Raw genomic sequence first — 17,211 nt, forward strand, 5'->3', positions numbered from 1 at the left:
AAGCCGCTCAAGGGGAAGCGAATCCCGTGCCAATAGATTTTCTTTCTCCAGTTTCTCTGCAAAATTCTTAGGCTTCTGTTGGACCACACTTGGCATATGTTCAGCCCCAGAGTCTCAGAATTAGTGTCAGCTCCAGCTAGAGGTCAGAAACAGTGGAAATTGAAGGAAAGTCGCGTCATTTTGGCTGGAAGTCGAGATGGTGACTAAGGAAAGCTCATAGCTATCGATTGTACCTGACAAAAATCCATGTGATTACAGCTAAATATTTTTGAAGTATTTAATGTGTGAAATTACGTATGGTATGTCTAATATGCACCGAAATTGGGAAAATTAACCCTGTTATGTCTAAAATAAACACTGAGCAATCAGTGCATGTGGGGCTACTCCAGAAAACATATCCCTTTGCCTGCCAGTTAAGACAATGGATTCTTGTCCATTGTTCCTTAGCTCCTGCTTATCATTTTTCTGTGTACTTAGATATCCTTGAACACGATATCCTGATGTCTGTTGCGGGTTTGCGTGTTGTATAAATTTACCTTGTTCTGTAGAAACCTATGCTAATTGCATTTCTTACTCAACATTATGCTTATAAATGCAACTTCACATAGGAGCAATTAAATGATATTCACCAACATATAACATTTCCGCTATATGAAAAGAACAAGCTTTGTCTGTTGTCCTGTATTGGAACATCTGCATTGTTTTCAGTTTTATATTCCTAATTTTTTTTTTTTTTCTTAATCAGAACTGGTTGGGGGATTCTCATACAGACCTCCCACTCTGTTTCATCCAGAGGTAGTCTGGTCCTAAGTATGATACTGAAGAGAGCAGGTGCTAGGCCCCAGGACTCACCCATCTAAATGTAATCAATCAATCTATCTATCTATCCCCAAAGTGCTGTGTTCCCACTGACCCACAGCTCACAAAACACCTGTTTCCATGGGACAGTTTAATTGTTCCAATCTGCCGGCGCTAACACATATCTTACTGTACTCTTTTTCCGATTCCTTAATTCTATCAAAGATGACTGGCCTTTCATATCTTGTTTGGCCAGAGTTTTTCTTTTTCTATGAAATGTCTGTTAATGCCTTCAGATTTGTTTGCTATTGATTTTTTTTCCTTTTTTAAAAAATGTACTTGATTCCTTTATGTGTTATGCATATTAACATGTTCTCACTTGTGAATATTGCAAAATTCTGCCTCTAGATTGGGGTATTTGGGGATTTTGAACACCTTTATTGACTAGAAATTATTGAATCTTTGTTATGTATGAATGGTTCCTTTGTATGTATCCGATATGTTCTAGGCACCTTCATCACCTGCTCCATCATAGAACTGAAAATACTATTTCAGCTTCTCAAATCATGCCATTTGTCCCTTTTTTCAGTTTGAAACTTAAAGCAACAGAATTTTGCAAGAATTACTTATAGAAAGCACATAACTGAAAGATAGTGATTTGGCCAGAAAGAAGGGTTAATGCAGTTGTACGGCTTGATGGTGCTTTTATTTTACTCAAAACCATTTCTCTTTGCCCATCAATAAAGACATTTTCTCTGCCAAGCTTTAGCAGGAAAAAAAAATCATCTAGTTTAAAATAAAAAATGTAACAGTGGGAAGTTGGGTCAAATAGAGAATGTAGAGTATGATACTTTATATACACAAATATATATATATATATATATATATATATAATTTTGTTAAATGTTTTTAGAACATTTCCTATATTATATATTTAATATGTATGTTTATGCTCACATACATGTCTGTGTATCTATTCATCCATCCATCCACCCATCATTATCTATCTATTTATCATCTATCAATCATCTATCTATCCATCATATCTATGTATCTGTGTATCTATGTATCTATCTATTCATCTATCCATCCATCCACCCATCATATCTGTCTATCCATCCATCATATCTATCATCTATCTATCCATCCATCATATCTATCTCCTATCTATCTATCTATCTATCATCTATCTATCCATCCATCCATCATATCTATCTTCTATCTTGTCTATCTATCATCTATCATCTATCTATCACCTATCTATCTATTAGTCATTTATCTAGCTATCACCTATCTATGGAAAGAATGGAAAAATATAAAATAATAGTAATAATTCTTTTCTCTAGGATGAGGTAAGTTTTCTTTTCTCTGAGTTTTCTGTGTTTTCCTAGTTTCTAAAGTGAGTTTATCTAACTTAAAAGTAATAAATATTTAATTTCAATTATAAATATTTACTCACATGAATAGAATGATACTGGATTTTATTGAAGATCTCTGTGAAAACTGGTCTGTGAAGAAGGTTGCTATCTTTCCTACGGTATCAGTTTTGAAAGAATTGTCTTCCTTGTGTCTCATCCAAAGACTGGTACATCATCTGATTTGCAGCGTGGGCAGGGAAAGAAAATCCAGCCCTATGGGGACCTCTCCAGTATGAACCTTTGTTTCCCTGTTAAACTTTGTTTATGCAGAAAAAGACCCTGATGCTCTAAATACACAAGCCAAACAAGCTTTATAACAAAATATTGAGAGAAAAAGATTAGTTATTTCCACAAAGTAAAATGATTCTTGGTCCTAGAAAGAAGGAAATGAATGAGACAGAACATTTCAAAGCGTCAATGATATAATTGGGCTATTATTAATAATAATAATGCTGTAAGCATCAGAGTGCATGTACCCCTTCAAATCAGAATTTTTGTATCCTTTGGATAAATACCCTGTGGTGCAATTTCTGGGCCGTAGGGTAGCTCTATTTTCAACTTTTTGAGGACGCTCCATACCGTTTTCCAGAGTGGCTGCACCAGCTTGCATTCCCACCAACAGTGCACGAGGGTTCCCCTTTCTCACATCCTCGCCAACACCTGTTTTTCCTTATGTTGCTGATTTTAACCATTCTGACGGGTGTGAGGTGATATCTCATCAGGGTTTTGATTTGTATTTCCATGGTGGTGAGTGATGTTGAGCATCTTTTCATGTGTCTGTGGGCCATCTGTATGTCTTCTTTGGAAAAAATATCTATGCGTGTCTTCTGCCCATTTCTTGACTGGATTATTTGCTTTTTGGGGTGTTAAGCTTGATTAAGTTCTTTACAGATCTTGAATACTAAACTTTTATCAGATATGTCATTTGGAAATACTTTCTCCCATTCCATAGGCTGCCTTTTAGTTTTGTTGATTGTTTCCTTCAAAGTGTCAATTCTAAATAGCTGATGGTTTTTTTCCGATTACAGATGATAAGTGACTTTCTCTCATTAAGTAATACTGATTCTAAAATACTCCCAGCTTTGTAGAATTTATATACATTCTATAAAAATTATATAAAAATTTCCAGATATTTCAGGAGTAACTCTTAGACCTCACAGACAGTACTAACAATGAAATTGAGGGATTTTGTACAAAAATAGTACCAATCACTATTATTTTCTTAAAAGTTTTATTAGGTAATGTGTTCACCATTACCCCTCCCCCCCCCCACACACACATACACCATTATCATCTCCACCATCACTAGCAACAAATATGAAAAGTATGTTATATACACAGCTTTGGGCAAATGTTCCCTGAAACATAATCCATTCTCAGATTATAAGATCCTATTTTTCATTAAAACAAAGTAGAACGTGTCACAAAGTCAACTTAAATAGCATTTGTTTGTATTGTAAACATTTGAAACTAAGAATGGACACACATCTAGTTAATGTCTTGGAGAGTGTATTCATTTGACCTAGTTAACAAACACGTTGCATTTCTGAGAGGCGTTTACTTGCAGGAAACAACTAAGTCATTGTCTGGGCATAATTAAAAGACATGTTAGCAAGTTTATCGATACGGGGTTGGACAGATCCATTTGAGGTGATGGATTGCTTGCCATTATGTGTTGCATCCCCTTTAGCAGAACGGGTAAAGACTCCATAGAAATGTGTCCATCGTGTGTGAGTCTCCTCCTACTTACAAGGAAGAGAGTGACTTATTTTAATCAGGCCCTTTCTGTATATGATCAAGTCCATTGCACAACAGGGATTTTGTCTTCTTGGCTCCCTTCCAACAAGAGTCAGAATATTTACCTCTGGTGCGTCCAGGTTCTCTTCATTAGAACTAAGATATCATAAGATGTTAAGAAATACAGAAAATTAAATTAAATTAAATTAAATCAAGTATTTTGTAGTGTACTCTTTTTAGAATTTCATTCTTCAGTCCACTTACACTTTCTCCTCTGTCAGTTTTCTTTAAGCTTTATTAGTGTTTCTTCTGTTCTCAGACTCTCTCCATTTCAGTTTCTCACCAAATTAGTTCGCTTGGTCATACACATGTTGCTCTCAAGCACCATTTCTCAACCTCAACCTATGACCATGTTAGACCAGAACACTCTGTCCTGAACAATATAGGGTATCGAACAACATCTGTGGTTGCACTCCCAATCTCATTTTTGTGACCTGAACTGTCACTTTCCTTTGACAAATGCCCGCTATGGGCAAAATCACCCCCAGTTGACATCCCACAAGCTCATCACAGCAGGATGGGCGTAGAGGGTCCATGTGCTTGTACAAGCAGAGCCCATTGTACAAGCTGCTCCATCCCCAGGTTACCTGTGTCATGCCAGTTCTGTCACCAGCCTCAACACCTGGCGGCAGAATTCTCCAAGTCACGTGCCAGGTGACTGTTCCTGGGGCTTGTTGCTCAGAGGGTATAAACTTTCAATGATAAGTCCTAGAGGTGCACCAAATGCATGAATTCCAGAGATTGCTGTACAACATTGTCCCTATTTACTAACACAGTGCACCTAAAATTTTGTGAAGAGGGTAGATCTCCTGTGAAGTGTTCTCAGTAACACACACAGAGTAGGGACAGTAGGAAGCTTCTGGAGGTGATGGATGTGTTTACTTTGATTGTAGTAATGGTATTCTGCTGTAACAAGATGTCCATACTCATCAAAGTGTATATACCAAACATGCACAGGAATTGCTGTACATCAATTATATCTCAATAAAGCTGTTACAAGAAAAGAAGTAAACATTAAAGTTATTTTACTGACTATAAAAAAAGAGAGTTAAATAAGGTAAGAAGAACCTCTTAAATTGTATATCAAATGTCAAGAACACAGGAAATAGCTCAATTCTTGCCAAGCCCTGCAGACTTTTCTTGAAATATTGAAATACTGAAAAAATATTGAAAAAACAATAACTATGCAAATCTATTAAATTGATACCTATTTAGATTAGGGTAGGTGTCAAAATTTATTCAAATTCCTTTCTACTGGGACTCTTAAAAAGACAAAAGCAGAAGTTTTCACAGAACAGATTTGACTACGTAGTAGTTACACATACTCAAGTGGAGATGGGGAGATATTCTGCACAAAGCATGGTAATTCAGTCTTGCTTTGTTTAATTTCCCTGCCAAATTTTCACTCATCATGTCTTAGTATTTAAATTATTCTTGAGTAAATTTAAAAACTTCCTCATTTATGTGACCAATAAACCTTTCTATGTCTGGGTCATAGTAATTTTCTTGTTATTTGAAGTATATCGACACACAATATTACATTCATTTCAGGTCATAGTATTTTATATGATACCTTGAAGACATTAATTTACACATACGCCTTTCCTCCTAGACCTGCATTTGCAGGAGGGCAGGTACATCTGATTCATTTGGCACATCCAGATTTGAACCCAGGGCCAGCCACTCACGGCGGGCCCTGCCAGTGTTTAATGTGTTAATGAAAAATGAGCCTTCTGTGATGTGCGGGCTTGCATGTCCGGGTAATATCCTAGCACCTGTCTTGCTGGAGTCCGTAGTCTCATTGTGTGTGTGTCACCAGAAAGCATCTTCACAGCTAATCAGCTCCGTTCTGGCAAACACGCTCTGCAACTGTGAAAAAATGAGATGAGATTGCCGAGCAAAGTAAATATTTAATTAAGAAACAGCTAATCAGATTCTCCTTAGCTTTTTCTATTTATAGTTAAGCAGCTCCATCTAAGAGCATTTCCATTAATATTTTAGAGTCCCTTCAGCATTTTTCATTTCAATTTTCTGCCTCATTATATTTTACTGACCATCTTTTCACAATTGATTTTGACTCTGTTCCTGATGGAGATGTATATGTATATAAAACTTTTAAATTTACTTAGGATTTGATATCATACCATCATCAGCCTAGAATTGATTTATTTTATTTAATCTGGGCCTCCCTCCACAGACAGCATTACAATTTAACCACTGTGAAACTATAGTTAATTTGGTTCCTCATAAATTTTCATTAAAACTTCAAATAAACATAGTCAGGCTCTCAGACACTAAACGCAATGCATTGTTGCTAATTATGGAGGAGCAGATATTTCTAAGACAGACGAAACAATCCCAATTTCTCTATTTTTCAAAATTGTAAAAAGGGGCAAATGTGTCTGAAACTTTAATTGCATATCTAAGTTTTCCAGATTTTTTTTTCACATAGGGTGGCCTCCATTTATGAAAAGTATAAGCACGTTTTACTCTTGTTACTTGCACTCTTTACAAAGAAATTAATGAAAATCAGGCACACATTTTGGATAGTAACCTAAAACCAATATTAAAATGCAGTCCTAAAGTAGGATTTTTAAAGGCCCCTGGATATATACTGTAGGTAGTCTCTAGTTTTTTAGAACTCTGCAGACTTTATTTTAACGTAAATAAATCCAGCTTATTTTGGATAAAATGAAGCAAGATAGGTGCACATAAAATTCATAATGATGATTACTTCTGGAGAATGATAGAAAGGAAGGAGGTAGTGGCTGAGGATCCATCTCTCTCTGATCAATATATATTGATCTGATATATCTAGATATCATGTATTTGTATTTATGATAATATGACATCTCTATATAGAGACAGCTGAGTAATATATATACACAGTCCGAAGTATGATGACAGCTTATTAACATGTAACAAATTTACATGGTGTCTATGTGAGTGACTCCTATGTTTCTCTCTGTCCTGTTCAGTAGATTTACAGACGTGTTTACTGTAAGGAATCAAAAAAAAAAAAAAAAACACCAGGAATCATGTTTCTGCTTTCTATGTGCCTGCCTTTCAGATGTGTGGAATTTACCAGTGGTGGCTTTTCCACGCAATGTTAAGTGTCAGTGATAAGGATAGGGAGGAAAAAATAATTGAGATTTGGAGAGAGAGATGATGGATGGATGGATAGATAGATAAATAGATATGGGGATAGATGGATGATAGATAGATAGATAGATAGATATAGGGATGGATGGATGGATGGATGGATGGAGAGATAGATATGGGGATGGATGGATAGATAGATGGGTAGATAAATAGATATAGGGATGGATGGATGGATGGATAAGGTAGATACATAGATAGATAGATGATAGATACATAAAATAAAACAAAGAAATATGTGTACATGTGGGTTAAGCCTTCCATGAAAACTGAGGCACTCATAGGATGGAAAATTCTTTCAAGGAAAAAAAGTTACTTCAACCATTATCCTTATGGAAATGATATAAAAATCAAGTGAAGTATAAGGTTAAAAAAATCAAGATACTTTACTATTCAAATCAAATTGGATCAAGAAGCTTGATTATGCATCAGCACCGTATGATGACTCAGCTGGTTGTGAAGTCAAAAGCATGTTTTAAACAAATTTCGAACACAAATGGATTCAACCAGTGATGATTATGCAGATGCTCCCAAAATATTTTGGAAATTAAAGAAACAGACACATGCAAAACCAAGTATATGTGTTATGAAAAAAAAATCTGAGGAAGCAGTTTGCAGCACAAAGCCCTGGTAGAATATTCTGATTGGCACAGTTATGTGTGGTGAGTGCAGCCGGATGGCAGGCCTCCTGAGTTCTGGCACCTTCTAGCTCATCGTTGTTCATTCTCTTCCATCGCTGACGCAGAGTCCTGCATGCAAGGGCTTATAGTCATTCCTGCCCACTTCCTGGCTCTCAGACCTCAGCTCTCAGGACTTGGTGGGAGTTAAATAGCATGAGTTCCTATGATGCACCTTTGTCTTTCAGGCTGACCTAGTCAGGCTGGAGGCTGCATCCCCAGGGCCCCACTAGGAATTGTTAATATTCTGTCTGATGTTGTTTAGTCTTCCTATCTTGTGACTTGCTGCGTGTGGTGAATCCCAGCTCTGGGTTCTGCAGGTAGTAGACTGGCTAATCCTGCACTTGCTGGTACTGATGGTGGCCATGCTGGGTACTTCCGGCTACTTATGTAGGAGTTTAGACATGAGAGGGATGGAGGAAGGCAGAGAAGAGAATGGGAGGGAAGGGAAGGAAAGAATGGAGCAGAAGGGTGTGGAAAGAAAAGGAGAGCAAAAGAAAATGAGAAACAATCTTATAAAGACAAAGAAGGGCCACAAAAGGACCCCAAAAATCCAGCTATGGGCAGATTTCTATGAAACAGCTATCCAACAGTTTGAAAATGATGATTCTTAACCCATTATCCATGACTGTCCTCACAGTGTAGTGCCTTAAAACTATGTTTTGCTGTTTCCCTCCCGTCTTTGCCTCCGTCTTTACGAGGTTTCTCCTCTGTGACTGTGTCTTCACATGACCTTCTGTCTTATAAGGAAACCAGTTATGTTGGATTCAGGCCCCACCCTACTCCAGTATGACCTCGTCTTCACTAATAGCATCTTCAATGACCCTATTTCCAAATAAGGTCAGATTCTGAGGGACTGCGTGTTAACAGCCTCAGCATGTCCTTTGGAACAACAGAACTCAACCCTCAACACTGGCATATATAACTCATATAACTCATTGATTGCAATATTTTAATTCTGGTTTCTATGTTTGACCCATCCTCTTTGAGCTTAATCTCTATTGCCTTTCTTCGGGGTTTTATTTCCCTAGAGAATCTCATTCCATAAAGACAGAGTAGGAAGGACGTTATTGCTGGAAATCGAGATACAAGTCTTTGGACATGACAGAACAGAAGACTTTTGAGATACTCACTTTGTTGTTGTTGTTGTTTAAAGATTTTATTTATTTACTTGACAGAGAGAGACACACAGAGAGAGGGAACACAAGCAGGGCGGTGGGAGAGTGAGAAGCAGGCTTCCCACGGAGCAGGGAGCCGGATGTGGGGCTCAATCCCAGGACCCTGGGATCATGACCCGAGCCGAAGGCAGACGCTTAACAACTGAGCCACCCAGGCGCCCCGAAATACCCACTTTGTGTGAGACAGTTGACCAGGCGTCTGGGCCAATGTGATCATGAACAGAAATACTAGGAAAAATACACATCAAAATCTTAGATGCACCCATGCCCTGATACCAATGTGGGGAATGATAGGGGGGCAGAAGGCAAGTTGAAGACCAAGCACATGCTGATACCGCACAATCCCCACCCCCACTCTCAGGTGGGATCTGTGTGGCATTCCTCAGGGACTCCTGGCTGCCCTAAAGCAAAGGGAAGGGAAAAAAAAACCCAAATGGTTAAATTATAGAGCTTACAGTCCAGCAAGACTCGAGTCTCCCTCAGTTTACAAATGTCTTAGTGATTTACAAGAAAAAAGCATTCTTATCAATAACCTAAGTTCCAGAGGGACACTCCCAACTGTCTTAATGTTAATGCCCTGCTAGAGGGAAAAACAACCTTTACTTGACAATGGCCAGGCCTCTGTTATCTTGTAGGTCCTCTTTAGCAGATGAAAGTTCTCTTGAAAACCTCCCTTTTCCTTACCTCCCCCAACTCCTAAGTATAGAAACATTCCTCACAGCCCCGGTGCAGCAGCTCTTTCTGCCCACGGGTTCTGTCCCTGTGCTTTAATAAAACCACCTTTTTGCGCGAAAGATGTCTCAAGAACTCTTTCTTGGCCGTCTGCGCTCCAGACCTCACCCCACCAACACCAGCATTGAAACACTACATCAGGGAATGCTCAGAAAAAGACCAGCAGTATCAGAAAAGGGATTGATGCCGGCTTGAGCTTTGAGAGAATAAAATAACTACACAGTGTAAATAAGGAGGGATGAGCTCCAAAAGGTGAGTGTCTGTGATAATTGTGATTTAAAAGTATATGTTTGGTCTTTGCCCCATTTCTGGCCGGGAGCTCCTAAAACCCTTGGAATTTCCTGAGATGAGAGAGATCAAAGTTTCTTTTGTTGTGTGAATGAGGTGATTTAAAGAAAGCACCAGGGAAACCAGCCTGGTGATTACAACTTTCAGTCCCACTCCAAGACCTCCCAAAAGGAGAGGGGCTGGAGGTTGAATCAATTGCCAATGGCCGATGACTTCATCAATCATGCCTGTTTGATGAAGCCTCCATAAAATCCCAAAAGGACAGAGTTCAGAGGCCTTCATGGTTGGGGAACCAGAATGCCTCTGTTCTGGACCCTAAACTGTATGGGACAAAAGCTCCTTTGTTCAGGACTTTGCTCTATGTATCTCTTCATCTGGCTGTTGATTCATATCGTTTAATATCTTTTGTGATAAACTGGTAATCTATTGAAGAAACGGGTTTCTGAGCTCTGTGAGCTCTGTGAGCCACTCTAGCAAATTAATCAAACCTAAGGAGGGGGTCATTAACCTGTGGGATGTGATGCTTTCTCCAAACAGATGTGTCAGAATTGAGTTGAATTGTAGGGACACCCAACATGGGTCAGAGAATTGCCGGTTGATGTGGGGAAGCCTCCACATGCATACACACATTGGAATTGGGTGCAGGAGCCCCAAAGAGTATCTCTTTCTGAATTTATAGGTGGGAAGTCTTGCGCAATGGATGTGTTTCAAAAATCATTGTAAAGCTATAGTCATTCGGACACCAGTGTATTGTTGCACGGTGGGTCAAAGATAGCGTAATATCCATGAGTATATTGAGACTAATTGTAGGACTGAATGGGATTGCAAGTAAATGTGAAAAGAAGGAGGTTTTACTCCTTTCAATGCAGGCTCTATTTCTCAATAAAAACTGCAAGGAAAAAAATAGTGGTTTGTATAAAATACAAGGATGCTGTGGCAAGTGGGGTTGTCAAATGGCCAGCTAGATTCCTGCCCCCTGGTGGTACATACCTTGTATAATTTAATCCCCTTGAGTATGGGTGGGAATGTGGATACCATGGGATTTATTTCCCCTGATTAGGACACTAAGCAGTTGACTCTGAGTTCATCAAAGAGGAATTGTTCCCGGTGGCCCTGAACTACTTCATCACATGTGGTCTTAAGAGAGAGATAAGCAGGTGCACCCTGCAGGGCACCAGGAAGTAAGCAAATGGTCATGTTGTGAACTGAGAAGGGGTGACTTCTAGGCACTGAGCTTCCCTTCCAGCAGCTGACAGACGAACGGGACCTCCCTTCCACAACCATAAGAAAACGAATACCCAGAACTTCCAGATGAGCATGCAGCCCAGCCAACAATTGGATTTAATCCAAGTGAAGCCCTGAGCAGATGACCCAGTTAAGCCCTGGCCTGGTGTCCCACGCAAGCCATGAGATCACAAACATCTGTTGTCTTAAGCTCCTGTGTGTGGAGTAGTTTGTTATGAAGCATCAGAAAACCAATGCAAACATCCATTAGGTCATATTTGGATTGGACTGTAGAAATATCCCAGAAATGATAAAAATATCTCGAAATGATAAACTATCTCCTGAATGATTCAAAGCACTCTAAAGGGGAACATCAGCCATTACACTGGGGAATGGAATTAAAACTTAGAAAATCCCCCAAATTGTATAGACCGCAGCTGTACATATTTTATCCAAGAGTCTATGTTACACACACACAACACGATTATACTCTCTCAGTGGGTAGGACTTAGTGGAAGATTTGATGTTTTTCCATTCGAGGGTACGTTACTACAGTTTTCAAGACATTTTTATGTGGTGCTCCCGTATAAAAGAAAATGTAAAAAGGTTCACCTTGAGTATACCACATTCAGCAATATGGCATGACTCCAATGTACTCATCCAATCTCCAGGTCTCAATTGGGAGCCTCACCTCCAACAAATTCCCTATGTCTTTTGTATATTTGCCTTTGTATCTGAACCACATGGTGTTAGTAAATGCCAGAAGCACATTTCTGCAAAACAAAAATTATTTTTAATATGTAAGGGCTCAGTCAACTAATTAGTTGGCATTGGCACTGGAAAGAACTATTTCCAATTGGAAAACAAAATGTATCTGCCATGCAGTTTTATGCAATGTGTCTTTACTAAAAAAAGTCTGCAGCCAGCACTGACATTAAATAAAAGATAAATGTCAAAAAAGAACATTTGATGTAATCATTTTTTTTCCCTTTAGGATAATCAGGCATCGTTTCCACAAAGTCGTATGTGTAGTTGCTTTTTCGCCTGGTGCGGTTTGCTGTCACAAGCCTGTTTTCTTTCCCGCAGGGGTCTCTCCATACCACTGACATCAGACAGATCACTGCACCATACAGGATGAGATCAGGCTCAGAGCCATCTGTCACCGAAGCTCTTCTCGCAGGCTGCACGGGTGAGTTTATTGTACGTGAAATACACTTCAGCCATGGGGAAAAGACTCTGACCACATTTCTATCAAAAAGAAAATCCAAAACACAAAGTTACCAATAAGAGAACATAAAATCTAATGGTGTTTTATTTCTCTATACATCTGCAGAAGAGATGTATCTGTAGGTTTTAGAACCAGTGATATGTAATTAATACCTCATAGGGTAGGGGGTCTTCAATTTGGAGATGTCATCATCTGAGTATAAAAGCTGATGGAAGTCTACCTAGCATGACATACAATTTAGTCCTAGTCGAGACCCATCCGTATCGCCTACAAAAGAGCCTATCCCAAGGTTGGTATTCAACAAAGTACTGACAACGAATGGTTTGTTGGTTTCATGCCATTGGGTCTGCCATCACTGTCTTTCTCCCATTAGTTCTATTGCTTTGCCTTGTATTTGCAGACAACCAAGGTGTTTGTTGGTTTCATGCCACTGGGTCCGCCATAACTATCTTTCTCCCATTAGTTCTCTTTCTTTGCCTCCGTATTTGCAGACAATCAAGGTGTGTGCCCAATGAAACGATATATTTGCAATAACCCAAATGGCAAGGAAAAGTGGGGTTAGCTTTCTAAGAAAATCAGTTAAAGCAAATTTTATGATTATCAGAATCCTGATGATGGTGGGGGACAATTGATGTTTATAGTAGGATTTTATTTTATGATCCTAATTTATCATGTTCACCTTATAAGCCTTAGGGATCTAAATGTTAGTGACCTACCATTTATCTGCTTTCCAAAAAACTTAGCAGCTGATACTTTCATATCCTTTTGAATTTATTGAAATTAAATATACTGAAGGATTGTGCCCACAATGATTTTTGCTTGAAGAATGGGTTATTTATATACAATGTATTTTCTAATTGACAATAGATACACATGTTTACTTTGTAATGGCATCTGTGTCTTTCTGACTTAATTATCTTGAGTTGGAAGAACGTGGTCTGTGGAATGCAGATCCGAAGTCATTTGTTCAAGGCAAATTTCTAAAGTATTTCCACTTTTTGAAAAAAGAATGGGATCTTTGGGTAAATGATAGGAAGGCCACCAGGAACACACCTGTGGTCGGGCAGGTTGGTCTAATTACTCATTGTGGCAAGAGAAAACGCAAACCACAGGGGCTGCTGGCCATCTCCAGTGGACAGTGTTAGAACAAATCTGTGGCAGGGTTTGCATGTGGGTGGGTGATGTGGGGAGGTTCTGAGGATGAAGAGGCTGTCGTCTGGGTTGGACGCTGTTGGAAAGTGGGGATATTTCTATGGCTGAGTATCTCGGTAATTGTCATCTGTAGGGAGGGCAGAAGAGGCTGCCTCTTGGTAAAGAAGCGGCAACCAGATCAGCAAGAGGAGGGGGCTGTTTTGGATGCTGTGATCTGGACAATGTTCCTGGTCTGTCTGTGCTCAGACATGATTACCAAGGGGTCTTTGTCTTAACTCCTTGTGGTGACACGGTGGCCTCGTCTAATGTATGGATATATGGATATATGAAAATATATATATATCCATCCATTATTTTGTTTCTCTACTTTCTCTATTTGAAAATGTACATGACATAATATCCATTTCTTCTCTGGTCTTTTAATATTTGAACAAGAGGTATGTTCATGAGCTTAAACCCATGGAATGATCCGCATAACTGAAGGTCCCCTTTGTTGTATGACATCACTCAATCATGGCAGTGAAAACTGTACCATTTCCATACGTTCTCCTTTGATGGGTGACTCAACCTTTTCTTGCTTTTGGACCCAGCCAAGAGCACTGACACCACAGGGAATAGGGAAGCTGCGTACCACAGGCAGCCCGTGTCGTGAGTACCCTGGTGAAACTGAGCCCCCATCCTCTCTGACCTCCATATGAGACAAATACAGTATAAACCTTTATTGTGTCAACTCTCTGAGATTTGGACATCATCTGTTTTTGCACTGACCCTGCTCACGGAAAGCTACCAAAGTCTCTATGATAGATGTCGGTCTTCCCCACGCTTCTGAGATGGACCTGTGGGAACCAGGCACAGAAAATGATCAAGCATACACCTGAAACTAATGTAACACTGGATGTTGACTATACTAGAATGACAATTACAAACCTAATCGTTGCTCCAGATCTGGCTCTTTGTGCAACTCCAAGATGTGACTGGTTTAGTCTTAGGACCTAGGTTTTGAGTAGCAGGTATCAAGGAATAACATTATACTTTAGGTCACGTGAAACAAATTTCATTTGTAGTCAGGATGTTTGACAGTTGTAATGGGCAGAATTGTGTCCCCCCAAATTCCTATGTTGAAGTCACATCCCATCAGGCCCCAGGCAACAGGGGTACATCCTCAACCTCCCAGAGGTTTCAGGTAGGAGCTATCAAGGAATAATATCATCATACTTTGGGTCATATGAAATAAATTCCATTTGTAGTGAGGACGCCTGACATCCTGTGTCTTACTATATCTTAGCAGGTACATTGAAACATAGATACACATAATAGATCTACATACATACACACATATGTATGCACGCACACAGGCATGTCCTGTCTTGGGCTCTCCCCTTATTTTTCCTACCACATCTTTCCTTATGTGGGATGACTTTATTTCCATGAGTTAAATTGTATTAATACATTAGAATCTCACCTAGAGCAAATATTTATTGATCGCCCTAGAATATGCCCATTTTTTCCTGGTGCATTCAGTTGGGTTTTTTCTCCCAGAAGCTGAAATCTGACTTTCCTTCTGCATACTTGTCAGAAAGATAAGAATATTGAAAACCAAGGTGTTTCTGCCAAGGAGTTGGCTGAGGGCACGCTGGACAGTTAATCAAGGATCTTGAAAGCCCGTAGATTATGTGGCTGGGTCCACATTCCTAGTGGAGAACATGCCTGGCGAAAATCAGTGAGAGCAGCTCGTGGCCCCCAGAAAAATTGTGCGTTCAATGCCCTGTAGATTGTGGTGATCTGTGGAAGCTTCCTATGTAAATCATCGATATGATTAGCAGAGCCACGGAATAAAGAGCACGGGGGGTGAAATTCATTACAAAAGAAGGAAATTCAGTAATAACGCTGTGCTTGTGAAAATCTATTTAATCCAGTGAAGCACGGACCTCCAGAGCCATGTCATGAGAGCCCGCTCACAGCTCCAAATAATGGATATGCCTTTGGACAGTTGAATTGGATGATAATTTTATGCTCTTTGTGTCTTAGTGCTCTGGTAATATTTTCCAAGCATCCTTTTTATTATTCTTAAAATGGCTTTTTCTTTGAAATCATAATATTAGACAATGTTAGGCCAGAAATGTAATCAAGGAAAAATGCTCTGCAAGTAAAGTGCCTATTTTGCCCATGTTTTAGGAGGTGGTTCTGCTATTAAGTGTGGCAGATAGAGACAAAAAAATGCACTGGTTTTGTTTCCAAACCCAGTATCATTTCTGGATACATTTTAAGTTAATGGGACACATTTTCTTGTCATCATCCCCACCGTCCTGTAACCCGCTTTATGTCACTGTGACTGCATTACGATGTCATGCATACATTTCATTTTAACATGTATTTTTAAGTAGCAATACAAGGTATTAGAATTTTGTTTTGTTTTGTTTTTTTTAAAGACAACCAGATCCACATCCCATTGTTTTTTGGACCTATTTGTCAAAGATCATAGATTATATGCTTCATATAAAAGCATAACATGTAGAGTGTGTGTTTATGTATAAAAATACACACATACATTTGTATCAGTACATGTATGTCTAAGTAATTTACTAGAGCAGATTTTGCCAAAGCTTAGCGAAATGTGTCTCCTCTCTCTTGCCAAATTAATACGTTTTCCAGTGGCCCATCTCCCACTGGTTGGCGGAAAACCCAACACATCTGTGATATTTACATTGATAACTAAAGTGTCCTGGTGCCTTTCAGGCTAACCCTGTCTCTTTGGGGTGAGTCAATAAGCTTTCCTAGGTTTTGCCAAATGCCCGCTCTGTGAAGTCACATGGCAGGTAAACCCACTATGCTGCAGTGTGGCGGGGTTGGGGGGAGACCTCAAATTGTTGGTGGTAGCTGGGATGTCGTGTAGCCTTGCTGCTTTGTCGTTCCCCCTGCTGACACCCCCCGGGCTTGCAGAATGGGCTCTGTGTTCCCTCCGCTCAGAGGAGTGTGGACATATCCCAGTGCTTCATCTTGACCCTCTTTCTACTTTGCTTTTCTGTCATTAAGCCGCTTGTAAAACTTAGACTCTTTGTGGGAAGGTGGTTTGTCTCTCTCAGCCCTCTCCAGAGCCATCTCTATGCAGGGGAGGAAGGAAAAGAAATGAGATTATTGAGAAGGAATTGATACATTGCAGACTATTTGTATCCCCAGATTAACTAAAGCATGTCAATTAGAGTGTGTTCTTCTCCTTTAGAAGAATATGTAATATATTTGGGAATTGGTGTTCAAAGCTTTAAAACATTTTTCAGAGAAATTCAATAGCTAATGCGGTGGTGATTTATCTTATGTAAAAGGCACAGTGAAAGTCCAAAATATCAATAATTTCGTTAAGTACGAGGGAAATATGTTTGGGGAATTACTGAGACGTTAGAAGAAACAATCTCACCTTGTACTGTACATGTATTTTCTCCCCACTAACCAAATGTGAAGTGAAGAATCATCAATCGTGGATAATCATTTTTAAGAACTTGTTTGATCTGTGTTCCTGTAATGTTGCCTGGAATTACCAGGGTATTTTAAAACTTTAGGGATTT

General features: G+C 39.3%; 1 long non-coding RNA gene across 1 annotated transcript in view; it reads left to right on the forward strand.

Moving 5' to 3' along the window:
• LOC144380578 (uncharacterized) overlaps positions 1–17,211 on the forward strand; it is a 533,150-nt gene that overhangs the window by 238,801 nt on the left and 277,138 nt on the right. Inside the window, exon 4 of the long non-coding RNA XR_013444781.1 lies at positions 12,358–12,460. This is a non-coding gene — a long non-coding RNA (uncharacterized LOC144380578). The remainder of the gene's footprint in view (positions 1–12,357; positions 12,461–17,211) is intronic.

The sequence above is a fragment of the Halichoerus grypus genome, chromosome X, assembly GCF_964656455.1.
Source record: "Halichoerus grypus chromosome X, mHalGry1.hap1.1, whole genome shotgun sequence".
Classification (NCBI taxonomy): Eukaryota; Metazoa; Chordata; class Mammalia; order Carnivora; family Phocidae; genus Halichoerus; species Halichoerus grypus.